This window comes from Chrysochloris asiatica, unplaced genomic scaffold, assembly GCF_000296735.1.
Source record: "Chrysochloris asiatica unplaced genomic scaffold, ChrAsi1.0 scaffold00010, whole genome shotgun sequence".
Classification (NCBI taxonomy): domain Eukaryota; kingdom Metazoa; phylum Chordata; class Mammalia; order Afrosoricida; family Chrysochloridae; genus Chrysochloris; species Chrysochloris asiatica.
In genome coordinates this window covers 5644416-5652377 of record NW_006408528.1, presented here as the reverse complement: position 1 = coordinate 5652377, position 7962 = coordinate 5644416, and positions in this window count along the sequence as shown.

Here is a 7962-nt window from a genome sequence, read left to right as displayed (position 1 = left end):
GCCAAGAAAACACTTCGAAGCAGTTGTATCTGTAACATATGGGATTGCCATGAATTGGAATCAACTCAGTGGCAATGGGTATAGTTATTTTATTATTTGATGCTTTTTTGTGTGTTTTGTTTTTTGGGTTTTTGCCACATAACAAATGCAATGGAATTTTAAAATAGCAAACATTTATTATTTCACACTTTCTTGGGAGGAACCGAGTTAAGGACTTTTACTAATATTAAGTCAATTTGCACATTCAAAAAAGTAGTGGAACACATTGTATATGGGAAAAAAAATGCAATGCAGTTGGATATGATTAAAAGAACCCCTTAAACCAATCCCACTGTCATTGAGTTTATTTTAACTCATAGTAAATCTGGAGGTCAAGTACAACTTCTTAAGATTTCTGAGACTACAAATATTTATGGTTACAGCCTCACCTTTCTCCTACAAAGATTGTAAAATCTCAGCAATATGAGGACCATTTACAATCAACAAAGAAATGCCCCTCCAAAAGGACAATCATGCCCCTACTGAAAAAATACTATACATAAATATTGTATAACAAAAACTTAAAAACCAGACCCACTGCCACTGAGTCCATTCCAACTCATAGTGACTATATACAGATTTTCTGAGACTATATGATTTACAGGAACCGCCAGCCTCATTTTCTTCTTTGGAGTGGCTGGTGAGCTTGAACTACCAATCTTCCAGTGAGCAGCTGAAAGTCGAACCCACAGCACTACTTGGGTTCTTATTATCTAAAGTCCAGACTTTCTATGTTATTGTTATTAGGTGCCATTGAGATGGTTCCGACTCATAGTGACCAGATGCACAACAAAACAAAATACTCCCCGGTCCTGTGTCATCCTCACAAGTGTGACACTTGTGTCAATTGCTGCTGATGCTGCAAATATATCTGATTGGGGGGTCTTAATCTTTTCACTGACCCTGAACTTTACCCAGCATGATGTTCTTCTCCAGGGACTGGTCCCTCCTGGTAACATGTCCAAAGTATGAGAGACAAAGTCTAGCCATCCTGGATTCTAAGGTGCATTCTGGCTACTCTTCTTCCAAGACAGATTTATTTATTCTTTTGGCAATCCATGGTACATTTAATATTCTTCTCCAATGCCATAACTCAAATGCATCAATTCTTCTATGGTCTTCCTTATGCATTGTCCAACTTTCATATGTATGTGGTGATTGAAATTACCATGGCTTGTGTCAGGTGACCTTAGTCCACAAACTGATATCTTTGCTCTTGAATACTTTAAATGGGTCTTGTGCATCTGCTTTGTCTAATGTAATAAGTCTGATTTCCAGTCTGCAGCTTCCATGAATGTTGATTGTGAATCTAAGTAAACTGAATTCTTTGAAAATTTCAATCTTTTCTCTAGTTGTTTTTGTTGTTAAGTGTTGCCAAATTGGTTTCAATTCCTAGTGACACTGTATGGGTTTTCAAGGAGTGTATGGTGGGCTTGAAATGTTGACTTTATGGTTAGGACCCCTTTCTGGTGTTATTTATTGATCTATTTTTGAGAATTGTTGTTTTCTTTACATTGAGGTGTAAGTATTTTAAGTCCTCTTCACTTCCAGCAAGCAGAATTGTATCATCTGCAAAACACAGATTGTTAATGAATGTCCCTCTAATACCAAAGCCAAGTTATTCTTCATGTAAACCACGTTCTTAGATTATTTGCTCAGCCTACAAATTGAATAAACATGGTGAACGAATACAATCCCAACACATAACATTTCCTGATTTAAAACTATTCAGTATTTTAAACCATTCCGCTTTTTCTGCTTTAACAACTGCCTCTTGGTCTATGTACAGGTTTCTCATAAGCATAATAGTTTTTGGAATATCTATTCTTCGCAATGTTATCTATAGCATGTCATTATCCACATAGTTGAAAGTCTTTGCATAATCAAAGCACAAGTGAACATCTGTACTTAGCAAGCTCTGCTTTCAATTAAGATCTATCTGACATCAGCAATGATAGCCCTCGTTCCATGTCTTTGTCTGAATCTGACTTTAAGTCTCTGGCAATTCTCTGTTGATTAGTATTGCAGCTGTTTTGGAATTAGCATCAGCAAAACTTTACTTGCATGTGATATTAATGATATTGTTAAATGAAATCTGCTATCCATTTGGTCACTTCTCTTTGGAATGGGCAAGGAATGTGTATCTCTCTGTGATTTGGTTGGGTAGCTGACTTCCAGATTTCTTGGCATAGATTAATAAGCACCCCCAGTGCTGCATTACTTTATTTAAAGATTTCAACTTGCTTACTGTTAACTTCTGGGGTTTTATTTTAGCCAGTGCCTACTGTGCTTCTTTCTCCAGGTCTATTGGTTCTTGGTTATATGCTACCTCTTGAAATGATTGAACATCGAACATTTAGTTTTGGTACAGTGACTGGATGTATTCATTAGGCTTCTTTTGAAGTTTTTTGCATCATTTAATATTTTGCTCATAGCTCATACAATACTACAATATTTTAAATCAAGGTTTGAATTTTTTTCGTCAGTTCTTTCAACTTGAGAAATGTTGAGTATGGTTTTCCTTTTTGGTTTTCTAACTCCAGGTCTTTGCACATTTCATTATAATATTTGACTTTATCTTCTTGAGCTACCCTTTGAAATGTTCTGTTCAGTTCTTTTATCTCCTCATTTTGTCTATTTGCTTTAAAATCTCCATACTGAAAAGCAAGTTTCAGAGTCTCTTCTGGCATCCATTTTGGGCTTTTCCTTGTTTCTTGTCTTCTTAATGACCTTTTGTTTTCTTCCTGAATGATGTTCTTGATGTCGTCATACAGCTCTTATGGTGTTCAATCATTAGTGTCTAATGCATCAAATCTATTCTTGAGGTGATCTCTAAATTTAGTTGGGATATGTTCAAGACCATGTTTTGTCTCTAGTGGACTTGTTTTAGTTTTCATCAGGTTCAGCCTGAACTTGCACATGAGTAATTGATGATCTGATCCACAGTCTGCCCCTGGACTTGTTTTGGCTGATGATATGGAACTTTTCTACTGTTTCTTCCCACAGATATCAATTTGACTCCTGTGTATTCCATCAAGTGTGTTTTAGGTGTATTGTCATTTATGCTGTTGAAAAAGGTATTTGCAATCAATAAGCCATTGGTCTTATAAAATTCTATCATTTGATCTCCAGCATAATTTCTACCACCAAGGCCACATTTTCTAACTACTGATCCTTGGTCATGATATATTATATTTTTTTATATGTGGTTGAATTCTACTGACTAGGATTTATTGAGAGTTTTTGCTTCTATACTCATGAGGGCTATTGGTCTATAATTATCTTTTTTAGTGATGTCTTTACCTGGTTTTGATATGAGGGTTATGCTAGCTTCATAAAATGTATTTGGGAGTTTTTCATCCTTTTCAACATTCTGGAATAGTATAATTAGAATTGGTATCAGCTCTTCTCTGAATGTTTGATAGCAATTACTATTAAAGCCACATGGGCCTAGACATTTTTACTGAAGGTTTTTCACTTCATCCTGTTTTACTTTAGGTAGGTTGTGTTTTTCTAAAAATGCATCAATTTTTTTTCTAGAATTTAGATTTGTTGGAGTATAATTCTTCATGGTATTTTGATATTATTCTTTTTATTTCTCTTGGTTCTGTTGTGATGTCACCAATATCATTTCTTATACATATTGTTTGAATCTTCTCCTTTTCTTTTCTTAGATTTGGTAATGGTCTGCCAATTTTATTAATCCTTTCAAAGAACCAACTTGTTGTCTTGTTGACCCTTTCTGTTTTTCTATTTTTTATTCATTTATTTCTGCATCAATCTTTATTATTATTTATTTTCTTCTGGTGATTGTAGTCTTACTTTGCTACTTTTTTTTCCTAATTATTAGAGGAATTGTGTTAATGTTAATTTGGGTTCATTTTTTTTTTTTTTTGATGTGTTCATTTATTATTATAAATTGCTCCCTATGCACTGCTTTTGCTGTACCCCAAAGGTTGTGATACATTTTATCTTCATTCTCTTTTGATTAAAGGGATTTTATATTTCATTTTTTATTTGTTCTATTGCCCAGTAACTTTTAAGCAGGGTGTTATTCAATTTAATATATGCACATCATGGGTTTCAATGGTTATAATTAGCTAATAGTAATGTGAATGAATTACCACTGTTGCCTCTATACTAAATCTTAACAAGGTCATACTTTCTTACAAGGTTCGCAGTTTTTCCTGAAAAGCTTTTTGAAACATCTATAGTATTGGAGTTCACCCACATTTCCAATTCACTAGGTCAATAAGGTCTGATATAATTTCTTTTAAAAATCATCCATATAGTCTGATGTGAATATAGCAGTTTACATTGTGTTTAACTCTACTATATCAGGTGAACAAATGATAAAGAATTCTGGAAATACCTAGATCAGAGATAACATAGATTTGGAAATTGTTAACCTGTAAATAGTTTGCATGCATCTTTTAAATGAAAATCCAATTAAACTAAAATACTGTTTCACTGGGATTGTTCACAGTATTTTGCATACCCCAAATATTCCAAATCCAATTCATCAAGTTAAAGGCCCCTTCCTTTGAAATATATATATTAATTTGTGCTCTGGTAGCGTAGTGGTTACAAATCGGGCTGAGAACCTCAAGATCAGCAGTTCGAAACTGCCAGCTGTTCCTCAAGAGAAAGATGAGGTGTTCTGCTCCCATAAAGATCACAGCCTCGGAAACCCTGTACAGGGTCGCTATGAGTTGGAACCGACTCCACAGCACTTAACAACAACAACAACAACATATATATATATGCATGGTATCTATCTATATATATATGGTGTTATTGTTGTGCCATTGAGTTGGTTTCTTCTAACAGAAACCCTGTATCTATACACACACTCATACAGAAAGATAGATGGATAGAAAGGTAGATGGATATATAGATATATGTAGAGAGAGTCCTGGTATGGCACTGTGGGATAAAGTACTGGACAGAAAGGTTGGGTTGAATCACAAGGTAGGCAGTTCAAACTCACCAACTGCACTTTGGAAACCCTATACAGGATCGCTTTGAGTCTAGACCAACTTAAAAGAGTGGCTTCTTAATGTATCTTCTAGGCCAGCTAATATATTTAGGAAGCATAGTGGATATATATATATATATATATATATATATATATATATATATATATATAAAATATTCACATATTTTTTAAGTGTCTCTGCACAGTATTAATTTAATAAGGTACCTGTGTGGTGCTGTGGGTTAATGTGATGGACTGCAAAGCCTGTTTGAAGTGCAAAGTTGTCAGGTCAAGCTCACCAGCTGCTCCTCAGAAGCCCTGTACAGGGTTGCTATGGGTTGAACCTACTCAATGGCATTTAACAACAACAACAATTCAAATTCATGCATAGCATTTGACTTTTGCCCACAGGTCCCCTAAAGGGTATCTGCAGATAAAGTAAAAAACATCTTTACAATATATTTCTGGGTCTATTGCAACTCATGTAACAGACCTCACTTTTCAAACTAGTTGCTATCAGAAATATCTAATAACAACATCAACAAAAAATTTGAAGCCAATTTTTTGTTAAGATGAAATTTCATTAAAAATACAGTACCATTGGTGGAGAGAATCTCATTGCTATAACTTTAAAACACAAATGAACTAAAATAATAGGCATGAAAGACAGTAATGGTCTTTGTAAATTGTAAAGACAGTAACTTAAATTGCCCTCATTATGCCAGACATGGGCAATAAGAGACTACAAATAACATTTTCAGGTATTCATATGTGTTAGAAAAGCATGGATTTTTAGTAACTATTATGAATGCTCTGTGTCCTGATGAAAGTAATTCTGAATCCCATTTGTAACATTTACCTCATGTTGAGAAATACATTCAAGTGGGGAGTCTGGCATTACCAAAATCTCAATTACTGTTTAATATCTCTATATGTGTTTTTTGACACACCATGGTGTAATATAGAGGAGGTAAATGAAATTCAATCTAATAAGCATTTACTGGGATTAAAATGTACAGAATCAATGAATACTCCTTGAAGAAATGGAGAAGACATAATTTTTTCCATCAGCGAATGGATAATCCCTATTTTTTTAATATGCCAGATAAAAAGTAAATCTATCAAACAGTTTTAGCCATTGCTAGATATTATTCTATAAATTCATTAATAAGATATTAAACATTAAACTGAGTAGCAAATAACTGGTATTCTATGCCTTTAGATTCCATCATGGACAAGTGGAAGCTATTTTTAAATGAATTAGAAATTAGGTCCTTTAATAATACACCATTGCTATCATTTGCCAAATATATTGTCATTTAACAAATATGTGGTTATATAAAAAAAGTACTGTTACTAGGATTCCAAGGAGTGTGGTGGTTCCATAAGATAAGCACTTTGAACTTCAAGATCCATGGTTCAAACTCACCAGCTGCTTAATGGGAAAAAGATGAGGCTTTTTGCTCTAGCAAAGATCAAAAGCCTTAGAAACCCTATGCAGGGTCGCTATGAGTCAGAGCCAACTTGATGGCATTTAACAACAATAACACTGGGATTCCAGTTCTACATCTATAGGTTTATTCCAAATAAAGTGTGTTTAAATATTTCTCTGCAATCAGTGGATTAGCTGCAGACAAGTTCTTTCAATATCATACTTGAAGTCTCCTTAGTGGGTCTTAAGGAAAAAAGAAAAAGGTCCACTCAAAAAAGCAGCTTCTGAGTGGGTCAGTTAAATTTGAGGCAGAGAGATCAACAACAATTATAAGATAAACAACAAGTTTTTGTGTGATTTCAAAAGGGATAATTTTGATAGATTTTTGTGAAGGATATAGAATGATGATGGAGTTACTATAAAAAAAAATTGAAGAAAATGGAGAACTACATTGAAGAGAAAAAGACTAGAAGTTACTCAGCTGATCCCCCTCGCCCCCATTGTGACAAGGTATCTGCTCTTTCTTTGAGGGCTGTTGTTGTTGTTGTTAAGTATCGATGAGTCAGTTCCTTCCACTCATCAGCAACACTATATAGGGTTTTCAAGGAGCTGCTGGTGGTTCGAACACCAGCCTTTAGTTTTGTAGTCAAGAGCTTATACTACCACATCACAGAATTTCATTGGGAAACCTTATCCATCCACCCAACATTCTTGATCTTGATCTTTCACAGTTTTATTCCCAAAATTCATGTAAAAGGTACATGACTTTAGTCCCTCAAGGATGCCAAAACTACGGTTTTGATGTGATACAAATTAAAGAGTGCCAGATTCTTAAGAGAAAGTTTAGAGAGAGGGAAACACTACTTTCGGGTGTATATAGATCTAGATGGAGGATGTGTCAAGAAACAATCACATTTTGATACTTTTGTTTAATAAGAGTTTCTGAGATTGTGTAGTAATACTTTATGATTTAGCCTCATACATTATTTGGAATATTAATTCCCTATTGTTTAAAGAATTTAGACCAGCACAATGGTTGGCCTTTTCATCTTGTAAAATTTCATGATGTGACACAAAATTGGTTTCTAAAGCTCTTAAAGGAATAAAACTATTTAAAAAATATTAAGATTATGACTGTATATAAGAAATTTATGTAAAGCTTTGTGAGAACTCTTCACATTTATACTTTGTTTGTAAAATAGTTAGCCTTACCAAAAGAAATATAACATTGTAGGATGTAGGTGTATACTTTTATATTTTCCATCATAATAAAACAAAATTAATATTCAAGCGTATCACTGCATATTTAAATCAATAGCACATAATTCATCAAAAGCGTCATTGAAATCGACACTATCTAAACTCATTTAATAGAGTCCTGGTGTGGCGCTGAGGATTCGTGTGCTGATCAGTGGTTCAAGCTTACTAGCCTTTCTTCGGAAACTCTATACAGGGTCACTATGAGTCTGACCCGATTCCATGGCACTTAGCAATAACAACAACATACTCATTT